Below are 25,007 nucleotides of genomic sequence, written 5' to 3'. Positions count from 1 at the left end.
AATTGGGTAAACCCAAAAAATTAGATATCTCAATGTAACTCAAATAAATCAATTTTATTTCTTTATGTACATACTAGTGAAAGTGAATGTTAGCATGCTAAATGTCCAGCCATTTAGAAAAACACAAAAAACAAAAACAAGCCTGTGCTTCATTATTAGATCAATAGCAACTTCTGGTAGATCATCTTAATTGACACACATTGGCCCCAAAAAGTATCTGGACACTGAAAATATATCATCATTGCATTACATAACAAAATATAAAGTAATATCTTTTGCAAAAAATTGTGCTATACTCTTTCTCAGAAAAAAAAATCACTTTTCTTTGCCTTTTTGCATCAACTTTTAATAAACTGGCCTCAAGATCATTTTAGTGGATGTATTTTTTTTCTCCCCAATTTAGAATGCCCAATTCCCAATGCGCTCTAAGTCCTCATGGTGACGTAGTGACTCGGAGGACGAATCTCATTTGCCTCCACGTCTGAGACCATCAATCCAGGCATCTTATCACATGGCTTGTTGAACACAATACCGTGGAAATCTATTGCAATGGCATTCATACATTTTAATTATAGTTTAAGAATTCAGGGCCACTGTATGGGAAGGATTCCCTCTTTTTGTTATGTTAATAATAATAATCTACCAACAACCACAAATCAAATTACCATGGTCAAAATCCCCCATAATGGAATGGACAAACTATTTTCTCCTCTGTTATATTCATTGACATATCAGTAATCTGTACCAAGGTTGGTGACCTCTTCCAGTTTCAGTCTTAATGTGACAGAGTCCTCGGTTTATGTCATAGAGTACACACTCCTGGAGAGCTGGTGACCCCTGTATATATGGAGCTAATAAGGATGACCCTTAAAAAGCTGTCAGTTCCACAGAGAAAAAGAGCAGATCACAGACAGTGATCTTTAATTGAGCTGATGGGAGGGGGTTGTTGGGCCAGTGGCGGGCAGACGGTGGTGGAGCCCAGGGAAAATGGCGATGGGTGAAGCGTGCCATTGAATTGGGGTCAGAGAAAGGGAGAAAGATTGTCATTTGAAAAGGCAGTGTCTGGCTGCCATGCACATTAAGGTTTGAGCAGAAATGTCCTAGACATATACAATAGATATGTTCGTAAAACCTAGTGAGTTGCCTCGCTGTCTATGGTCTACATAGGACGCTGCCTTCTAAAGCAGCATTCTAAGGGGCTGTTCACAACTAAAATATTTTGCATCCATTTGGGCTGTTTTATAATTGTTTTTGTAAGTGAACATGCACAAGACAGATATCTTAGACTGTTGAGCGAAATTTTTGGAGATATGTTAAGTTAAAAAGAACTTCAACTTTTAAAAACGCACCTTAAGACACATGCATTCTGTATCATTTGTTGCACTGCACCTAGTTTTTTTTTAGCACAAGTACATGTTTGTCCTGAACAGCCCTTAATCGTCATCAAACCTCATAAGTGAATAATTCTGATCACTTTACATACACCTGTAAAGAAAATCCTGTTGTTTAAAAAATAAAAAAAATAAAAACTGGCAGCTGGGGTTGCCAGAATAATTTATGTAAAACAAATACATTAAAAATGGAACAAAAACTTTACAGAATAACCTGTCAATTTATATGGTTGGTTTTATGATATATTTTATGGTGCGGTACTATTAGTATTATAGTATTAAATAATAAACTTAATATATAAACCTTATGAAACCTTAAAAATCTGCTTTTCACTTTATAATATATTGTTAATCACCGAAGGGCACATGATGACAAGATGATATGAATCTCATCAATAGTGGCTCTTCCAGGAGCAATGACCAATAAACATGTAGTGACAGTGCTCAGTGTCACTCACAAAAACACTAAACACCATCAGGGTAACACATGTGAAATTAAAATTATGCAATAAACATTAACTAAACTACATCAAATATAAGAACTCCTGGGGCAGCGCTTGCAGGCTCACCACCTAATCCCTATAAGGGGTTGTGGAAACCTTGGGCACAGAGCCCGGTCAGGGTCTCAGGATCACGTGAGAGTCTTCCGAACCGAACTCCAGGCACGTTTCGCTGACAGAGAATGTTTGCAGGTCCACGATCCTCTTGATGGAAGTGAGCGCAGTCAGGAGGGCGGTATTTAATGAGACGGCCTTTACCTTGACTGACTCTAGGGACTCGAACGGGGCTCTCCGAAGGCCCAGCAGGACCACGGAGAGGACCCATGAGGGAAAGAGGCGTGGCCTAGGAGGGTTCAGCCGACTGCGCATCTCTGGGTGTCTTCGCTACGGGAAGAACACCACTTAGCGAACACACTCCACTTCAGGAAATACAGTTGCCTTGTAGTAGGAGCCCTGGCCTGAGTGATCGTGTTTACCACTGCGGGCGGTAGACCACTTAAGTCTTCTGCATCCCATCCAGGGGCCAGACATGGAGGTTACAGAGGTCTGGGCATGGGTAGCAAAAGGTGCCCTCCACGACTTCATCAGTTCGTCGTGCACTTCTAGGAAGAAACGGACCAGCGTGGCCATGAGCGGTGCCCTGAACCCTGGAACCAATCATTTAGCTGCGAGGGCTCAGGGGAGGACTGATGATTCCAGTCCAACCTGATCCTAGTGGCGGCCCGGGCAAGCATAGCGGTCAAACTGGGCGGGCAGATCCGATGGTGGCAGCCCAGTCAAGTCTAGTGCACTCTCTGATGCAGCGATCGAGAACTCATCCTACTCGCGAGCTCCGAAAGAAACGTTAAGCTGGCCATGAGGCGAGTTGGTCTCATCTCAGAACTCAACAGGGGCAACCGAGCTTGCTGGGGAGCAGGTGATCCGCGGGGATTAACCCGGCGAGACCGTGCCCATTGAACTTCCCAAATCGTGTCCAGCGCCAGCCGGGACGGCCTCGTACCTGTGGGTAGAAGGCGCAGCACGGGGGACTGCTGAAGTGGCTTTCCCTCGGATGGAGGAAAGCCGCTATCGCAACGTTGCCATGGTCATGTTCTCGCAATGAGAGCACAAACCATCCACAAATGCTGTCTCAGTGTGATTGCGGCCCAGACACGTGAGGCAGCGCCTGTGGTCGTTGGAGGCAGAGAGATAACGACCACATCCAGGAATCATACAAATCTTTAAAAAGATGTTCACGTCAATGTTTTGCTCTAATAGAGGAAAATAGACTCTTTTCAGAAAAATATACTCTTTTAGTAGCGCTGTCGAAGTGCACAGGGGCATGAGCTGCACTAATCGTGCAGAAGGAGAGAACGCCGCTGGAATGCGCCGTATATCCAAAAGCATACGCTTCTTTCAGAGGTGAATGGAACAGCAGTAGATTTCAGCTCAACCGCTTGGCTAAGAAGAAAAAATCAGAATGAGAGTGGGCATTCCTTCTCCTTTTGTCCGGGGGAGTGGCATACAAATTCCCAGTAGCCTATTCTCAAAGATTTTAAGTTGTTTTGGGTCTGCCAAGAGCAACCCCTAGTATCACTATATCGACACAATGTCGAGTGAGTGACAGAAGGGGAACTTAATCCCCAGTGCAATAAAAGCATTTATTGAAACCAAGCTTCAAAAACGCCTCATTCTCTACTTCTGCGACAACCCTACATAATTTGGGGTACATTCATTCTTGACCGCCTACTCACCTCAAAAACATTAAAGCCTGTTTAAAATAATCGCACACTTGCCCCCTTTCCCCCCCACTGGTGCTTCAGTTCATAAACATGGAGAGAAGAACATCCCATATTTTATTTATTCTCTTAAATTTTACTTCTACATTCTAATGTCTACTTCAAGAATAACATGTGCCCTCAAGCACATCCCTGTTATCTGTTACAGACGGATTACACGATATAGACGCAGAACACAATGCAACCAACACAACATACGGTCATTCTGCACATCAGCGCCTGCTCCACTCTCTTTTTCAGTGGGACTCTGGAACTGCCAGTCAGCTGTGAACAAAGCTGACTTCATTCCAGCCTTCGCCACACAGTCCACCCTCAGAATCCTCACACTGACAGAAACATGGATACATCCAGATGATACAGCAACACCCGCTGCTCTTTCCAACAACTTCTCCTCTCATACCCCTCGACACACCGGTAGGGGTGGGGGAACAGGTTTGCTCATTCAAAGCGACTGGACATTGTCACCACATTCCTCTTTATGTAACAATACTACTTTTGAATTCCATGCAATTACTACAATGCAACCCACAAAAATCCATGTTGTTGTCAGCTGGCAAACTTTCTTGAGGAGTTGGATGTCCTGCTGACCTCCTTCCCTGAAGATGGTTGGCCACTTGTGTTTCTTGGAGATTTCAACATACACCAAGACAAGTCCCAGGCCACTCTTCTGGCCTTGTTTGACTTGAAAAGACTAAACACTACAGCAACTCATAGATTGGGAAACCAGCTGGACCACATTTTTACATGTAACTGTACCAACTCAAATATTCTTGTTACTACTTTACATGTCTCTAAATCAGACTCCACCTTCCCAACACCTGTTAAGCTGACTCACTTTCTGTCTTCAAAAAATGACTAAAAACACATCTTTTCCATGAGCACTTAAAAAAAGAAATGTTGCACTTTAATCTGTCTTGAATACTACTATTCTAATGCTAGTGAAACTTTGTACTACAGCTCTTTTTGTACCACTGTCACCTTAAATGATTCGCTTATAAGGTTTTCCTCTTTTTTGGAAGTCGCTTTGGACAAAAGCATCTTGCAAATGAATAAATGTAAATGTAAAAATGGCTTGCTGTGGCCTAACTATTCCTAACAACTAAGGGGACCCATCTGGACTATTTTAAACATACACAGAGAGCCATCTTTGACTGCTTGATACATATCTTGGGCCGCTTTTAAAAGACACGTTGTCAATCAGCTGCTGCCTCTTGCTGTTTTGAGCACAAATGCATCATGGATGCATTCTTTTGCCCATCTGCGCTATTTGTAATTGTTGGTGTATGAATTGGTGTTGTGTAGTCATAAAATGATTAAAGTTTTGCAAAGGAACTGTTATTCAAGGATGGGGCAGTTAAAACACTTGTACCTGATGAAAATTATGTAAATCAAACCATTTTATTCATGAATATTTCAAATTTCATGACTGTTTGATAGTTTATGGTGCTTACACCAGGCGCATCCGTTGACACGACGCAATGCAGCGGTTTGAGGCTGTATACACCGGGCACCGTCACAAACTTTGTAAACCGTTGTTGGCAGTAGTAGCACCAGCACGTGCAGTGCAAAATGGATCGGGACATCTGTTTACTGTTGGCACAATGTGATGAACGCTTCCATGGTTTACAGCATCATTGATTATAATAGGTTCTAGGGGCGGCTGTGGCTCAGGTGGTAGAGCGGGTTGGCCACTAATCGCAGGGTTGGTGGTTCAATTCCCGGCCCACACAACTCCACATGCCGAAGTGTCCTTGGGCAAGACACTGAACCCCAAGTTGCTCCCAATGGCAGGCTAACGGCTTGCATGGTGTTTGAATGTGTGTGTGAATGGGTGAATGAGTCACAGTGTAAAGTGCTTTGAATACTGTTAAGGTTAAAAAGGCTCTATATAAGTGCAGACCATTTACCATATTGCTTTTGATGCGATATGACTCTCGTGTCCGTTGTAGACAAGGTGTGAGTGTTAACAGTTGTGCTTGAGATGAACAGTTTAAAGGTGCAGTAAAAGTTTTTTTTAATGGAAAGGCATGCTAATTTCTTTTACTACTCCCTGAAAATATTAATGAAATAAGTGTCCTGATATATCTTACCAGTCTCTGTGACAGCTCAAGACTCTGTAAAGAGCAAACAAAAATGTGTCCGTGATCCGTGGACTTTCTGCCTGTCAATCATTTTGTATGTTCTCATAGTGATGTAGTTGCAGTGAATTATTGAGGCTTACTGTCACTTTAATGCCATGTTGCTCATAACAATAATTGTTGTTTTTGACAACCATTTCTGCTCATGTCGGTCTCAATAGCTCATCTTTTGAGTATCTTTTGGGCTAACCCAACAGCTCAGTTTGTGGAACTTCTCGAATGGTTAAAATGGCTTACAACACTTTTACTATATTCAGATGCAATGTGTTGGATGTGCATTATGTGTAACCCCTGAAAGTTTTATAATGTTGTGAAGCTAGTTCATTCTCTTCAGATTGACTTTCAAAAATCGCTGAATTTGAGGGGTTGCACGATGTTAGTCAGTCATAACAGTGGGTGTTTACGTTGGAGCTTTAAGGAGGTGCTTAGGCCAAAACTAAGTGTTTCAGATAGAGGGCTGCAGACAGGGTAGAAAATTATCATATATTACTCAATTATGAATGTTTAACCGCAAAAAACTCAACTAAAATTATCAGTGGACCTCAGGGAAGATAATAAATCTATAATAAAAGAGCATTTCATGACCCCTTTAAAATCCTGCCTCTGTTGGTGTCTTACACAAATATGTAAAAAATAAGCCTCCTATTAATTTACTCTGAAATGGATCTTAGAATGCATCTTTGAACAAATATATGAAGAGAGAATGAGCCGTTACATTTCCCTTTCTCATCAAGTGTGTCTGTTATGAAGAACAATTACTCTAGCACTTATTGTGACAAATTACTTTTGTCCACAGATGTCTACTTGAGGATGCCATGTCTTCTTTGCAACCAAGCTAGATTAGAAATGTTCTTACAGATTCTTGTTTTGCAACAGGGGGCACTGACCTCACCCACCAAAGCCCCAACCCTGTAATTGTAACAACATGCTAAGTAAAAACAATTCTATTTTTTTCTAACACATTATTTTTAAATACCATTTATTACAACAAAGCTCTGAAACTCATACTTTTGCGGTATGTATATTTACCTACGTTTGTCATATGAACAATTGTTCGATTTTTTTGACTGATTTTAGTTTCACTAATTACTTTCAAAAAGTACACATAACACAGTAAAAATTATTGGTTCATTCCGAGTCTTTTTGAGGATTATGCAACAAGCTTTGCCCACCTGGATTTGGGGATTTTATGTCATTCTGTTGGATGGGAACCATTGGTGGACAGCCATTTTCAGGTCTCTTCAGAGATGTTCGATTGGGTTTGAGTCTGGGTTCTGGCTGGGCCACTCAAGTATATTCACAGAATTGTCCCTAAGCCACTCTTGCCTTGTCTTGGCTGTGTGCTTAGGGTTATTGTCCTGTTGGAAGGTGAGTCTTTGGCTCAGTCTGATGTCCTGAGTGCTCTGGACCAGGTTTTCATTAAGGATATCGATATGCATTCAGCTTTCCTTTAGATTGACCAGTCCCCTTGTACCTGCCGCTGAAAACACTTCCACAGCGTGATGCTACCACCACCATGCTTCACCGTTGGGATGAGGTAATAAGCAGTGCCTTGTTTCCTACAGACATGATGCTTGGAATTCAGGACAGAATTGTTTCATTAGACCAGATAATCTTGTTCTCACAGTCTGAGAGTAATTTTGCTGCTTTTTTATGTGTCTTGCACTGAGGAGAGGATTGCATCTGGCCACTCTGCCTTAAAGCCCAGATCGGTGGAGTGTTGCAGTGATGGTAGCCTTTCTGCAAGTTTCTCCCATCTTTATACATGATCTCTGGAGCTGAACCAGAGTGACAATCAGATTCTTGATCACCTCTCTTACCAAGGCCCTTATCAACCGATTGCTTTGTTTGGACGGGTGGCCAGCTCTAGGAAGATTCCTGATTGTTCCAAGCTACTTCCATTTAAGGCCACTGTGCTCTTGGGAACCTTCAATGCAGGCAAAAATATTTGTAGCCTTCACTAAATACGTGTCTCTACACAATCCTGTCTCTGAGCTCTTCAGGCAGTTCCTTTGACATCATGACCTGGGTTTTGCTCTGATATGCATTTTCAGCTGTGAGACCTTTTATAGACAGGTGTGTGGCTTTCCAAATCATGTCCAATCAATTAAATTAGCCACAGGTGGAATCCAAACAAAGTGTAGAAAAATCTCAAAGATAATCCAGAGAAATGGAAAACACCTGAGCTAAATTCCAAGTGTCATAGCAAAGGATGTGAATAATTATGTCAATATTATATTTCAGTTTTTTCTTTTTAATACATTTTCAAGTTATCAAAAATCTGTACAGTATATACACTGATCAACCACAACATTAAAACCACTGACAGGTGAAGTGAATAACATTTATTATCTGGTTACACTAGCACATATCAAGGGGTGGGATATATTATGCAAATGATCAGCAAGTTGTTGAATTTTAAGTTTTGGAAGCAGGAAAAATACACAAGCGTAAGGATCTGAGCGACTTTGACAAGGGCCAAATTGTGATGGCTGGACGACTTGATCAGAGCATCTCCAAAATGGCAGGTCTTGTGGGGTGTTCCCAGTATGAAGTAGTTAGTAACTACAAAAGTGGTCCAAGGAAGGATAAACGGTGAACCGGAGACAGGGTCATGGGTGCCCAAGGCTCATTGATGCATGTGGAAGCAAAGGCTAACCCCTCTGGTACGATCCAACAGTAGAGCTACTGTAGAACAAATTGCTGAAAAAATTAATGCTGGCCATGATAGAATGATATCAGAACACACAGTGTATCGTAGCTTGCTGCGTGTGGGGCTGCGTAGCCGCAGATCTTTCAAAGTGCCCATGCTGACCCTGTCCACCGCTGAAAGCACCTACAGGCACGTGAGCACATATATATATATATATATATATATATATATATATATATATATACATATATATATATATATACACCACAGTTAGTTCCAGTCCCCGAATCTGATTGGACAAGAGATGTTCCATGAGCACTGATGGTGTGACACCATCAGCACTCGGATGCTTCACTGTGTGTGTATCACTCCACATTCATGCTGTTCTAAAGTGTATCTGTTAGGAGTTACTGGCTTTATTTTTGAAATTACATATGTTAGCCAGCAGGTGGTGGCAAAAGATAATTTTTATGTGTAATATGAGCCAGTTGGGGATGTAAATTGAATCTGTATACTGTTTAAAATGGCAGAGGACATTGCTGTTTCTATAGTGAATGAATCTTGCACACATGCTACCGCGAAATAGAGAGGAATACCCCTGAATGGACATCTATTTTCCACTGAGTGAGCTGACAGCATCTCTGATTGGTTGTGGCAACAGGTGATTGCGCACGCTCCATCTCTCTCTCTCTCTCTCTCTCTCTCTCTCACACACACACTCGCACCCAGCCGTCTATCCTTGTTTATCCAATAACTTGTTAGGAACAGCACAAGCCATGATACTATTTCTGAAGTGAACTTTTTGAATTACTAATGGAGGCTTGGACGCATTATTTGTTTTGAACCAGCAACGGCAGATTCTGATTCGTCGCGTAAGAAAGTAGTTCCATGCAGAAATGAGTTTTTATGACTGTACTCGGTTTCTCTATTTTTTTTAAATGTACTTGTTCATTGAACTGTTGTACTGTATATAACTAATATCACACTCGTAATCATACAATATGGCCCTACATCAGCACTACTGTAATTCCTTACGACACTTGGCCTGCGGCCTTGTGCCTGTGGCTGAATCAAAGCAGTGCTGATGTAGGGCCATATCGCACTCTTGCTTGTGTGATATTGCTTATATATATATATATATATATATATATATACAGTGAGGAAAATAAGTATTTGAACACCCTGCTATTTTGCAAGTTCTCCCACTTAGAAATCATGGAGGGGTCTGAAATTGTCATCGTAGGTGCATGTCCACTGTGAGAGACATAATCTAAAAAAAAAATCCAGAAATCACAATGTATGATTTTTTAACTATTTATTTGTATGATACAGCTGCAAATAAGTATTTGAACACCTGAGAAAATCAATGTTAATATTTGGTACAGTAGCCTTTGTTTGCAATTAAACGTTTCCTGTAGTTTTTCACCAGGTTTGCACACACTGCAGGAGGGATTTTGGCCCACTCCTCCACACAGATCTTCTCTAGATCAGTCAGGTTTCTGGGCTGTCGCTGAGAAACACGGAGTTTGAGCTCCCTCCAAAGATTCTCTATTGAGTTTAGGTCTGGAGACTGGCTAGGCCACGCCAGAACCTTGATATGCTTCTTACAGAGCCACTCCTTGGTTATCCTGGCTGTGTGCTTCGGGTCATTGTCATGTTGGAAGACCCAGCCTCGACCCATCTTCAATGCTCTAACTGAGGGAAGGAGGTTGTTCCCCAAAATCTCACAATACATGGCCCCGGTCATCCTCTCCTTAATACAGTGCAGTTGCCCTGTCCCATGTGCAGAAAAACACCCCCAAAGCATGATGCTACCACCCCCATACTTCACAGTAGGGATGGTGTTCTTGGGATGGTACTCATCATTCTTCTTCCTCCAAACATGCTTAGTGGAATTATGACCAAAAAGTTCTATTTTGGTCTCATCTGACCACATGACTTTCTCCCATGACTCCTCTGGATCATCCAAATGGTCATTGGCAAACTTAAGACGGGCCTTGACATGTGCTGGTTTAAGCAGGGGAACCTTCCGTGCCATGCATGATTTAAAACCATGACGTCTTAGTGTATTACCAACAGTAACCTTGGAAACGGTGGTCCCAGCTCTTTTCAGTTCATTGACCAGCTCCTCCCGTGTAGTTCTGGGCTGATTTCTCACCTTTCTTAGGATCATTGAGACCCCACGAGGTGAGATCTTGCATGGAGCCCCAGTCAGAGGGAGACTGACAGTCATGTTTAGCTTCTTCCATTTTCTAATGATTGCTCCAACAGAGGACCTTTTTTCACCAAGCTGCTTGGCAATTTCCCGTAGCCCTTTCCAGCCTTGTGGAGGTGTACAATTTTGTCTCTAGTGTCTTTGGACAGCTTTGGTCTTGGCCATGTTAGTAGTTGGATTCTTACTGATTGTATGGGGTGGACAGGTGTCTTTATGCAGCTAACGACCTCAAACAGGTGAATTTAATTTAGGATAATAAATGGAGTGGAGGTGGACATTTTAAAGGCAGACTAACAGGTCTTTGAGGGTCAGAATTCTAGCTGATAGACAGGTGTTCAAATACTTATTTGCAGCTGTATCATACAAATAAATAGTAAAAAATCATACATTGTGATTTCTGGATTTTGTTTTTTAGATTATGTCTCTCACAGTGGACATGCACCTACGATGACAATTTCAGACCCCTCCATGATTTCCAAGTGGGAGAACTTGCAAAATAGCAGGGTGTTCAAATACTTATTTTCCTCACTGTATATATATATATATATATATATATATATATACTGTATATGAATATGTGTGTGTGTGAGAGAGTGTATATACCTGTTTTTGCCTTAAATAGAATTTGATAGCGGTGCTAGAAACACTGGCTTGGGATAACGAATAATATCAGTTTTCTCTTTTCACTTGCAAGTCATCAGCAACATGACAGAACAGTGTGTTTGATTTGCATTAGATGATTTGAAAGCACAAAGTTACAGTTTGTCATGACGTGCAATAAAGCGGTGTCAGCATAGAATAATCTCCACATAAATTCCATCAGGCAAATTTCTGGTAAGGCAAATGTTTTTATGTGATGGTTCTGCTCTGATTACAAATACTCCATTATCTGTGTTTCTGGATGTGTAAACCCCTGTAATCCCTTGTGTTTTTTTTAGAGTTCATGACTCTTGATCTATGCTTATCAAGTGCAAACAAAGACAGCGCATTCATAAGAAGTTAGTAGTTTAAATGGACTGATTGCAATGAATTAAAAGAACAGAAATATGGACTGTGCATTAATTGCATCCTTGTTGAATGTCTGGCATATCTATTGACACTCCTTTTATTTGTATGGAAAATGTGGTTCTCATCAGGATTTGATTTAGACTAGTTTAACAACAGAACATTTTATTTTAAGTTGTCAATGCAATTTGGACATTTTGCTCCATTTTCTGAATATGTGCTCATGGTGGGGCAGTAACATTTAGTAGCAGGTAAGTAAGGCATTCGTATTACCTTTGGTTAAAATTGTGCTGGATTAACGCTAAATATCTGATCTAATGCAGATAGATCATCCATACTCATTGCGGTTTAACACATGCTTCAACAGAAGCTTCGGCATCAAACGTCACATCATTATTCATTAGTTCCATCTCCGAGGAGCATCCCACTATAAAGCAATGTGGTTTATAATAAAGTATTTAATTCCCTTCGCATGGTTATCATTGCAAGGGCTTACACAATCAAACTTTCAATTTCACGCATGTCTATTCTCCAGCAAGGATACCATACAATCATAACCACATTCTAACTAATGCCACACACACACACACACACACACACACACACACACACACACACACACACACACACACACACACACAATCACACAATTTTGGGATAAATTTGGTGAAATCCCAAGGATATGCAGCTCTCAGTGTGGCTCCATGCATATATTGTCAATTTGACCAATTTTCATGGTCGAAGCTAAATGTGGGTCACACATATTCTTGTCCAACAAGACACATCTGATGTAAAGTAAAGTACACCGTTGTACCAACCCATGCACAAATAACATTTGCCCTCCTTTATTTCTGCAAAGGGTATTTCACAACAACGTCGCCCTTATCGTAGGGCCATCACATTATGTTGTTCATCCTTTAGTAGAGATCTTGCATAATCAACATCCATCCTCGTCGGAGGACTCATAATCAAATGTTATCTATCTTTTGGCAAAGGGTATTGCACAACAATGTTGTCCTTTTCATAGGGCCCTTACATTACGTTGTTATCATTTGGCAAGGATATTGCTTAGTAATGTTCACCCTTATTTATCTTTCGGAAAAGCGTACTGCACAACAACGTGGCCCATATTGTATGGCCCTCAGATTACGTTGTTATCTTTTGGCTAGGATATTACACTAATAATGTTCACCCTTGTTGGAGGACTCATAATCAAATGTTATCTATCTTTCAGCAAAGGGTATTGCACAACAACGTTGTCCTTTTTGAATGGCCCTCACATTGTTTTGTTAATCCTTTGGCAAAGATATTGCACAAACAATGGCTGCCCTCATCTGAGAGCTCATATCCAACGTTAATCATCTTCAGCAATGGGTATTGTGCAACAATGTCGCATATATCGTAGGGCTCAAATGCAACATTTCCTTCGGACAAGCTTTGCCATTAAAATTCACCCTTATCGAAGGACTCAAATTTAAACATTGTATATCCTTCAGCAAAGGGTAATACACAAACTATGTTCACACTTATCGAAGCACCAGTCAGCATTGTCTACCTCCTGCAATGATATTGCACAAATAAGGTTTATCCATTCGCAAGGGCTCCCATAAATCTCATAAGCACCCTACTTTCCAGCAGAGTATGGCACAAAAGTAGCATGTCATACAGTTATACACAGGCCATGTTGCATCATTCATATGTATTAATTTCAGATTTGTCCTCACCTTCCAGAGACCTGGTTGCTGTCCTGAGTCTAATCAACTTGTTTGATTTTCTTTTGAGGGCTAGGTTCAAAACAGGTTCCATTCCATTTGAGGTAAGCTCCGCTCCCCTGCCGTCATCTCCTTGGCAGGACCTGACAGTTCAAGCAGTATCTGAGTGCTGAACCATAGGACAGGGCATACACCAAATTTTATAAGTATCTTTCATTTGTATTAATTCCATTAATATCGAGTCTTTCTGATAGAAGTAAAAATCACTCTACGACAACAGGTGGAAAAATACCAACACAAATTAAATAATAAATAAATGTTTAATATAAACATACAAATAATAATTGAAAACTAAACCATGACCTAAAGATAGTTGAACACACATCTCATAAATATTAGTTATAAAATGGCTACAACAGTGATCGCCATCGACATAAATTGATGTTCCACTGTATTTTCAGAGTTTGGATTTTACCTTTATTACTATCTGCTGGTGGAATCTCCAAACGGTAAATGTAGGAACTGAGTTTAGACTTTGCACTGCAAACAGACCTGCTTTTGAAACATCTTAGCGCAATGACTTATTTCTCAGGAAAATTGCAAATTGCACGTCCCACTCACAGCCACTTGCACTTTGTGCTGTGGCATGAAAATTGCTCTTAGAATTAGCGCTCTCACGAAAATTGGATAAGACGTAGCTCCAGGTCGTAGAACGTAGCTTTGCATGCTCATGAAAATAGAGCCCTAAAAGTAAACTGAGGTTTGTGGAGTAAAGAAAATGCCTTAAAATAAAGTCTTTAGCAGGTAGTATGCATTGCTACTTTTTAAAACAGCCAATAAAAGCCAGATTTAATCAAGACATGTTTGAACTGCTGCAAAATCATAAGAGATAACAGATAAAAGGATGTGCTACTAGACTTTGTTGCATACAAACAGTAAACTTAAGCACAAGCACTTTTGCTGCATACCAAATTTCATGCTTGCAGAACTTTTACCAGCAAATGTCCGGTGCATGGCCAGTAAGCCCTTTGCTTTCAAAGCTAACCTACATTAACAACCTGTGGTGTCAACAGAATTACATGAAGGGCATTGATATTTTTCTGATCATAAATCTAGTTCCTGTCAATATATTTGTGACAAGCGGAGGGCAGGTCCAGGCCATGAGGACACACGGCCGACCCTGGATTGTGCTAATCAGCCAGGAGGGGTATAAATACGAGCCGGAGGCGACAGTTCGAGAAAGGGACACACATGGCCGCATTGCATGTGTGTTTGCATTTCTTGATGTTTGTTTTATGTTGAGTTTTATCATTAAACTTTACGTTGACTGTTAAGCTGGTTCCTGCCACCTCCTTGCACATCCTTTACCCTGTTACAATATTCTTTTATTTTGATGTCTAAAATGTGTCCACGCTTGTAATTGTATATATTTATTTCTAAAGAAAGATGTGTTATATATTGATCACACATTTAATTCTACATATTTAATCAGCTGTTCCTGTATCTGAAAAAGAAGGAGATTATAATATGTTAGGATTTAATTTTTAGTTAACAGTGTTGGGGTTTGCCAACTAAAATATTAACCTCACCTACTAAACGCAACCACATGCAGAAATGTTTCTTATAAGTTTTAAACATAGACCTGTGAATGTATTATAAAGCATATTTATTAAAAACAGAAGCCTTAAGAGTATGACATCATATCCTGTTGCCCATATTTATTGTGAGGTGCGAAGTAATTTTGCATGCTCAAAGCCACCGCATCTAAATGCCTTGACACTCTGCTGTCCATGGTCCTGACTGAGTTCAGTTGTGCAAGCTATTTTTTAAATATATGAAATATATGGCTTAAAATATTAGATGCCAGCTTTGTGGAATACAGAAAACCTAAAGTCTTACCATCTTTTGGTTATGCGCACATTTTTCTAACCCCTTTCTATCTAGAGTGTTTGACTGATCTCTCTGTTTGCATAATGAACATGCTTTGGTTATTCCTGCAATGCCCTCTTTAGACTACACATAATGTCAGTGTTGTGATTGAAGCTTGTCAGACTGATGGCTGCCATGATATGATAGTGTAATCCCTGAATAAGTTTATGTACAGAACAGCATTCAGCACAGAGGAAGACCCTGCTGACAGCGGGAGGGTGATTGACAACAGAGATTAAGTGTTCTTAGCAAGCATCTGTTTTTTTATTACTCTTTTAAAAAGGACAAGGTTGGAAAAACAGCATGGAATGAGTCAGTGAACTAAAATTCTTTAAGCTAGATTTGCAAAACATTTTTAGTTCTCTTTTTCGCAACATTTTCAGTTAGATTTAAAAATGCTAATGTATTGATAATGGGTTGAATACCAGTTGTTATCAATATGTCGACCAAATTTGATGCTTGGTATAAATCAAATCAAAATACCTGACTATGTAAAGCTAGTCTCGCAGAGATAGACAATCATGAATTCTAGTCTACTTTGCAGCTTATTCTGGCAAAGAACTGCCCAAAGTTTTGAAGTGGTGGCTCAGCGGTTAAGGCTCTGGGTTACTGACCGAAAGGTTGGGGTTTCAAACCCCAGCACTGCCAAGATACCACTGTTGGGCCCTTGAGCCTATCTGCTCCAGGGGTGCTGCTCTGACTACACATTGGGATGCGTTGGGATATGCAAAAACAACTGCATATTATTGGCTTTGTACATGTACACTGCACAATGACAATAAAGTTGAATCTAAATTAATTGGTTTTATTCATGTAAATATATTATTTAACATCACTGAATCAACTTTAATACGGGAGGTCAGGGGTTTTCAAACTGGGTTCCAGGGCCCCCATGGGGGCCTCCAAGGGGCCTTAGAAGATTATTATTTCAGAGAACAAAAAAATAAACAAAAAACTTTAAACCCTAAATAGCGCAAGGGTATGAAGGTACTTCTGAAAATGTATTCATTGCCTTTTTCCAACACATAAAATATTTCCATATTTGTTTTTAATATTGTTTTCATTTTTAATTTTACAGCTTGTAGAAATGATGAAAATAACACGGAAAAGATAAGTAAGGTGAGCTGCTTTTTTAAATAAAAATTGTGAGTTGATGCCAAACTTTATATGCAATGTCACATGTTCACAGTATTTTCAGGGACCCCCTTTTCAAAATGTTTTTCAAAAAACATTGGGCTGATTTATTTCTTCCCTCCTGAGCCTCTTAAATGTTTGTATCCCCTAGGATACAATCAATTTTAATCTTAAATATAATTTTTTGGCTTTAGTAAAATATATTATATAAAAGCCATTTGTTTATTATTATTTTTTTTCTTGAACAGTATAAATGGGTCTTTGTACATGAAGACCCATTTAAAAAGAAGGGGTTCCTTCACTAGGGGACCATCATATTTGAGGGTCCTTGGCATCAAAAAGTTTAAAAGCCCCTGCACATTTACTCCAACAAATGCAATTTTAAAGGTTAGATCAATAGCTCCTTAAGGTAACAACTGCAGGTTACCATGTTTTAAAGTTATATCTAGTTAACTTTCTACTAAGTGCCTCAAACAAAACACACAGATGTGAGAGTGGCGAAGCTCATGATAAGGGTTCCGGTTATAATCCGCACTTATTTAATTTGTCATTTTTTATTAACCAAAATTTCAGCTTTAAATCAGTGGATGTATATCAGCAGTGGGAACATATTTGTTTTGTTTTGTTTTGTGATTTCACTAGAAAAGTGGCACAAGTGGAGTGTGAGTCTGAAGGGTTTTGTCATGTGTGCACAGTAGAGAACATCGTTCAGCATAACAGTAAAAATATCAAATTCACTATTCTTAACCATTTTGTATGTGCGATCAAACCGGTATATTTACACTAGACTGTGTCAGGATGTTGGCTTTTGCCATCTGTCTTTTCTGTTTGTCTGTGTCTGCCCCTGTTTGTCTGTGAGTTGGTCTGTTCCGGTGGTGTGGCAGCCCTTCCCACTGATTACATCACACCTGCAAGTCATCATCTAATCACCAGCCTGCTCTACTTAAACCCGGAGATCTCAGTCATTCATTGCCAGATAGTTCAGTCTACTTGAGTGGTACAAACACTAGGCTAACTTGCAAGCTTGCCTAGTTCAGTATTTGTTCTTTTTTTGTTTCCCTGTGCTTGAGATCCACCATCCAAACTGCCAACCTGTACTTACCTCTTCTGTCAAATTCAGATCCACTTTCCATCAAGCCAGCCATGCCAAACCATCCAGCTCACTGTTCCACTCTGCCATTAATTCACTCCTGTCCAGGACTCTAAAATAAATACAATTTTTTCTCTCTCTCTCTCTCTCTCTCTCTCTCTCTCTCTCTCTCTCTCTGTGTCTGTGTTCAGTGTCTGGGTTCAAACCATTGTCTGGGCATAACAGGCTGGGCTCAGAGGCATATGATCAAAACAGTGTGATCTGCATTCCTACTGCCGTTTACCAGCAAAAGAGGGACTGAAGTGGTTGTCATAATGAACTAGCTACTCAAATAGTATTTTTGACATCACAATATATTTATTTTTACAGGTTACAAACCTTCAAACAATCACTAAATGTTAAAGCTGTTACCATCAGAGCACACATTCTGTCCGTTACTCATTCTAAACACTTCCAGTGATGGGAAAATGGAAAGGCTAGGCTTTTAGAACCTTCTATGCTTCTATGACTACCTCAGAATCCCATGCTGCATTGCAGTGCAAACAATATGGTGGTGCGCATAGTCACCAGCGCAGTCGCGATCACGTTATCTAACATAATCATTATAAACATCTAAAAACCACATTATATGTTTGATAATAAATAATCTGCTCTTCAGTGTACCTGCTGTGATATAGTCTGTCCTCCTTATCTTATGTGAAGTATAAGATAAGATTTACATTTCATTTTAGTGCGCATTAAATAACTCACACTGGGGGACCCGTAAGTACAGGAGAAACTGAAGTGCAAAAGGGTTAAAAACACACTAAAGAAATTAAAACTTCTGATCAAGAACTGGAGATGCTTCCTCTGTATTAGATTCATTTCTGCTAATCTATTTTAAAAAGAGGTGGGGACAAAATCTGTCATGGAAAAAGTGGTGGGGACATGTCCCACCGAACCCCACCATTAATGATGCCTGTGCCCTGAACGAACTGTTGGCAGTCCATGAGACATGTAAAACCAAATTCACGTACGGCAGTGATTAAATCGCACTTGACCCTCAGCCTCCATATACATGTCACCATCTTGGGTCCCAGCAGGTATAGGTTCTTATAAATATTCATTCCATTATGGTATGGAACACTCATTTTCAGAGTCTGATAATTTCTATATGGATAAAATCAATCTAATACTGTTTTACTTGGAATTAAAATGGGTTGCGCATGCCATTTCATGTTGACTTTAAAATGGTATTTTCACCCGTGTTCATTAAACCTCACTATTCAAACATTATAGTAAGACGGAGAGCAGGCACCAGGAAGAGTGACCTCCATAAAGGCAGGACAGCCTGATTAACATAAACAGGCTACTGGTTGTACTCACTAAAAGCATTTAAAGGGCTCTCTAAGATGTGTGTTGAATAACATTGGTGGTTGTTCCCATTCTTTCTTTTATAACGTGAAATAGGATGGTACATGCCATGCCTCTCAATAGAGATTTTAGTAAGTGATCAATAACAACATGTTAAAGTACTTTGGCCTGTTTGTGCCTGCCTATACAACCAGCTATCAATCATATTCTTGTGCTGGTTTGAGTGTGTACATGAATATTTATATAGATATAATATATAATTGGGCTTAATCTATCATTTGATTAGACTCTAATTATTCAGCATGGACACCAGACAGCAGAGGTCACGCAATTCTAGCAAAGTCAAATAACATACTCTCATCACAAAAACGATTTCCACAAATGTATCATTACCTTCTGTTTAGTGTTTGACCAGTTATTAATTTAAGGGATTTGGATGACTGACTACTTCATAATTCAGCAGCATGCCTTATTTGGATAATGTGATAAGAAACCATACAATATAAGACAACTGTAATTAAATATTTACAGCCTGTAGTCTGGTGGAAGACCTTGCTGGGACTGTATGTGGGCAGGGTTTGTCTTGGGAGCTCTGCCGTTATGCTTCTCCAGATTCAGAGGAGAGCCAACAGAAAGGAGATCAAAGAACCAAGGGTCACTGTGACGGCTACAGAAAGCTTGTCTTTGATCTCTTTAAATTCTCTGTAACTTTGAGACTCTTTCCACCTGTCAGCCATATGAATCCACTTTTAACCCTCTGGGGTCTGAGGGTGTTTTGGGCCCTGGAGAAGTTTTAACATGCCTTCACATTTTGCTGTTTTCAGTTGCTTAAAAACATATTAATGGCTAATACTAAAGTCTGATAACACTGTAAACTGGGCTACAATAATATGTGAGCAACATGTGTGTACATAATTGTATTTTTGAGAAAATAACGTTTATGCGTGTTTTAAAAAAAAAAAAAAAAAATTTAAGTCACTGAAATAAGGCCATATAACACATACTAAACATTTGTCCACAAGACTTTTGAGAACTGGATCTTGTAGACTAGAGTTTGTTCTACAAAATGATGTGAAAACCATCCTGATCATTCATGCATACAAAACGTATAGGCCTACATTACATATACAAATATAGTAATTGAACTTTTGTAAGACACTTTTAGTGTTAGAAAGGTCATATGCAAGGAGGCGTGAATGATCATGAATATGAATGTAATTCACACCTGAGGAGACAAAAGACCCTCCCCTGGGCCTATCAATGAGGAATGTGACAGAAAGAAAATGAATGTGAGGAGACTTAATGATCAAAATCAAGTTTTAAGTTAAAAGAAGTAATCTGACTATACATATTCTTTACATAAAGACTTTACTTAATTTTAGACCTACACTACCTTTAAAAGAAGTCTCTTCTGCTCACCAAGACTGCATTTATTTGATCCAAAATACAGTAAAAACAGTGATCTTGTAAACAGTTTTCTATTTGAATATATTGTAAAATGCATTTGTGATCAAAGCTGAATTTTCAGCATCATTACTGCAGTCTTCAGTGTCACATGATCCTTCAGAAATCATTATATACAGATTTTCCGAAACTGTATCCTCGGCTGGATCAATTCTCTCTTCAAAATGCAAATGTTCATCGGAGTCCCGCTTTTCTTCTGAGGAAAATGTGAACTCTTCGTCACTATCCAGGAGTTTCCTCGCTTATGTATCATGTGATCTTCCAAACATGCAGAAAAGTGAGTGAACTTGATGTTTTTAAGGCACAGTCGGGGGCATTTACTCTGCCCGTGGGTGTGATCACATTAGGGATAATTAGCTGAGCCAGGAGAAATTGAACATCGCTTTGTTTCATACAGATTACATTGCAGGAGAATATTTGTTTTAAATTGTTTTATTTAAAAGTAGACATTTTAAGCTTTCTTTAGACATATGTTTCATGTTTGTGTGATAAGTATTCGCAGAGTTTCAGTTCATTTTTGTGACGTGTTTCAGAAATATGCTCATGAACATAGCGACTCGTGTGAGCTCACCATTTTTATTTTCTTTATTTTACAAAAGCACAAGGTTTTGTTGTTATTGTGAGGGTACGCAAATAAAAGTAGACCCTTTATAGTCTCTAATGATGTCTTACACTTATCTGTATACCCAAAAATGACGGAGTATTTTATGTTGTTTCCGCTGTAATGACGAAAAAATCTGCAGGATGTGCCGGCACCTCGAGTTAGTCGGTTCTAATACATGTTCACGTTATAGCAATATCTTATTCTAGCTCAGGGGTTGGCAACATATGGCACACGTGCCAGCATTAAGCAACAGTAATCACTGGCTCGCCAACAACAGCAAGAGAGGAGTAGACTATTTTATTCATATGAAATTCCGCACCTGCATTCCAATCTACATCTTGATGTAATCCTTCCTCATGATCACGCAATGTGTTTCATGAGCTGAATGGGAGGCTAAACAAAAAGTAAAAATGTGAAGAGACTGCAGTATACCCAACAGACTCATGGAGAGCGTGCAAGCCATTCACGCATCAAGAGCGGTTAATCGCTCCCATTTTGCTTCGGTCAAGCTGAGAGGATGACAGCCTACATTCAGTGTTTAATTTGTTTATTGTTTTCAGAACAACACGTGATTTAATAAGGAAAACACCACTATTAATCCATGAAGTTTCCAACCCAGCATACAGGTACACCCTCCTAAAACCATGATCACACTCAAAATTTCATTAAACAATTAAAAGAGAAAACATAAACCCACACTGTGGCACTAAAAAATCTGAGTCTATTTAAAATATAAATTAAACCTGGCAATAAAGTTTTAGGATTTTGCAGGTGCGATTCACTGAAAAGGGTTAATAGTTGATCGGCTTGTGATGTGCGAATGGCTTGCATGCGCAATGTGAGTCTCATCACATTTTAAAAGTGTTTAGTCTCCCATTCAGCTGATGAAATCACACTGCGTGAGCATGAGGAAGGATTACATCAAGATGTAGATTGGAAAGCAAGTGCGAAAAACTTCATATACTGTAAATAAAATAGCCTGCTCCTCTCTTGCTGTTGCTTGCGTGCTAGTTATTACAAGATTACAATGACTTAATATATTCTAGCTAAACATAATAGATTATTTTGTAATGCTTTTGCAGCAGTGGTAGCTTTTTGTGTGCATATGTTCAGCTAGCAGGCTAGTCAGTTATCAGTATGCTAAGATGGCAGGCTAACTGGTTAGCTTGAAAATTTAAGTTAACTGAAAAAACAAATGAGAAATGTTTAATTTGACCATTTATAGCTTTGAAATAATGTCATAATACTAAAGATTATTTACATAGTTAAGGCAACATTAAAACAATTTTGTAGGACTGTACAGATACAACACCCAGTAACAAGTAAAAGTTCTTTCAGCCAACAGAATTGGTTTGGGGTCTAAGGGGGACAGGATTTATTCAGGGGGATAGATTTTTGTGTGACATGTTTCATTTAAATTAAACATAATACTGGATACAATTGATGCTCACTGCAACGGAATCTACAGAACCACAACATAAGAAATCGTTTTTACTGATTTGTGGCCTTTGGAGTCTGAACTGAATGTGAAGAGAGAAAAAAATTAGGCACGTCATAAAATATTGATATATCGATTATGGGTCGGCATGTTATTTTATGGATACGTTTTTGAGGCATCGATATATTAACATTAGCCAACATTTAAATTAGAAGCCTGCAAGTCTGTTGATATATATCGATAATCATCAGGAAAATGTTCTGATTATCAATGCATGAAAAGGAATTCAGCCCAAGCCTAGAAATAAAACAAAGGCAAAAAATAGAGAGCACATCTTACAATTACCGTACACATCATATGGCATGGCCAGTGAATCAGTCTCAAACACATGAGCTATCCATTTGAATCAGTCTAATGATAACTAATAACTTTGCTCACTGCATCGGTCTGAGTGGTTCTTAACTTATTCACTGAACCGCAAGTCTTTCCCTGCATCTGAAATCGTGTAGTCAGAGTAGGTACTGTTTTTGATGAAGGATGCACTTTTCGGCCAGTAAAACAGTACGTTCTTGAGGTATGCAGTATGCACGCGAGTAGTATAAATAGATTCTGAACATACTTCATCCGGGAACATGGGCATTGTTTTGTGACCTGAAAATATGGCATAATAATCATAAACGTTAACGTAATTTACTCTGTATGGTTAAACATGCACCAATTATGCACAAGGAACAACTTTCTTGAATCTTAAATCCAGTTATTTGAATGTGACGTCTCTTCAGCTGCAATGGTATAATGGGATAGTAAAGTGTCCAGTCAATCCGCACTTCAGAATCTTGCCGGGAAGTGTAGGTCATCCGTGTTTCTCGCTTATGATTTGGACATACTTAACCATTGGCATATTAAATATTAGGGAAGTATGTATATTTGGAAGCAGCTTTTATTTTCATCTCGAAATGATTGAGAACTGTTACTGTGTTATGTATTTTGTTATTGAACACATCAAAATATGTAAGCAAAAAATGGTACTCTTTGTGAATAGTCTATTGTATATTGGACCAATTATTTCGAGTGAGGTGCACTCTACCTCTAGTACTAAAAGAATCCTTAAGGAACAGGAATCATTGAGTGGAATGGAAATCAAAACCAGTAACATTTAATTCCTTTCGATGTACAATAAATTAAAGACAGTGCTTTTATAGTCCAGACTCAAGGATAAACTTTATACATGACATGTTTCTTTGAAAAGTGATTTAAGTGAACCTAAAACTTATTGGTCATAGATGAGAATTCAAGCTTTAGGCGTGTCATTTAAATGTATCAGTGTGGAATCATTGTTCTACTTTAGTTCTCAGGGAATTGGGAAATTATTCAGCATAAAACACCCAAAGGAGAGTGGTGTTACTTATGGGAATAGCACATTATCAGTCTGGCTCACTAGTTAATAGAGAATACTAAGTGGGCTCATTTGCCTTATATGTTTATACCAGTTGTCCATTTTCAACAATAAACTGAGAACAGCTTCAACAATATGTGCAACTACCCTTTGGGAAGTGCATAAGCACAAGCATAGCTGATTAAACTGGCCAGGAATCTTTTCCTAATGTCTAACCTAAAGACCTCAAGGGTTTTATATGTTAACATTAGTAAATGCATTAGGCTGTCACAACCTAATGATGAATAATACTTTTAAACAGCATTTATTAGTCTTGGTTAATTATTTATAACTATAATTGTTCATTGTTCATGCATATTAGTTCATAATTAATTAACTGATGTTAAAGCATTCAACTATACATAATAACAATACATTAACTATATATTAATGTATCATTAAAATGCAAAAGTGCATGTAAAAAGAGAAATTAACCTACATTAATAAATGCCATAAAAGTTTTGTTTATAATCATTTTACTTACTGAATTAAATAATGTTAATATATACAACCGTATTGCAAGCGTTAACAACATAATTACATTTTATGTTTTAAATACTGCAAAACAAAGAGGCAGAACCATTTTGTTCAATAGAGGTGACATCTCAGCGGCACAATAGCATTATCAAAGAGCCCATCAAACACAGAGCACTGCTGACCGGTATCTAACATTGCTGCATAGCTTACTTGAAACCACCTGTTATTTTTCAAATACCAGGTGGCCTGATGTGTCTCGCTTTGATGTGGCAACAAAAAAAAAAGCTGTCTTTATGAATGTACAACAAATATGTTGTACTTCCTTTGCCACAATAAAGAGACTTTAGTAGTTTTATGCTAGCAAGGGCATAAAACAATTGCCTGGAGCATTATTTGTAAACAACAAAATGGTAGTGTAGTATAAGTGTCAATACAAATTTGTTCCTATTCCAATTTAATTTTTAAGTTATTTCCCAAAGGGTTTAAGAAACAAGCTGACACAGCAAGAACATCGATATTACTAAATTAATTTGATATCTTCACTTGTATACTCATTTCACAGTGTTGACATGGCAATAAGAACAAATGTCTGAAAACAAGTATGACAGAAAATAACATATTGCATCATTAATAACTCGATTATTTGGTAATTGCTTGAGTAAAAGCCACTGCCATGATATTAAGTTGCTGT

General features: G+C 38.9%; 1 protein-coding gene across 2 annotated transcripts in view; it reads right to left on the bottom strand.

Annotated features, from left to right (window-relative positions):
• Window positions 1-25,007, bottom strand: part of LOC127630525 (double C2-like domain-containing protein beta) — a 352,764-nt gene that overhangs the window by 66,222 nt on the left and 261,535 nt on the right. The gene's annotated exons all lie outside the window — the stretch shown is intronic.

This window comes from Xyrauchen texanus, chromosome 3 (assembly GCF_025860055.1).
Source record: "Xyrauchen texanus isolate HMW12.3.18 chromosome 3, RBS_HiC_50CHRs, whole genome shotgun sequence".
In the NCBI taxonomy this organism is placed as follows: domain Eukaryota; kingdom Metazoa; phylum Chordata; class Actinopteri; order Cypriniformes; family Catostomidae; genus Xyrauchen; species Xyrauchen texanus.
Note: the sequence above shows the minus strand (reverse complement) of the source record. Positions and strands in the feature narration are given on the sequence as shown.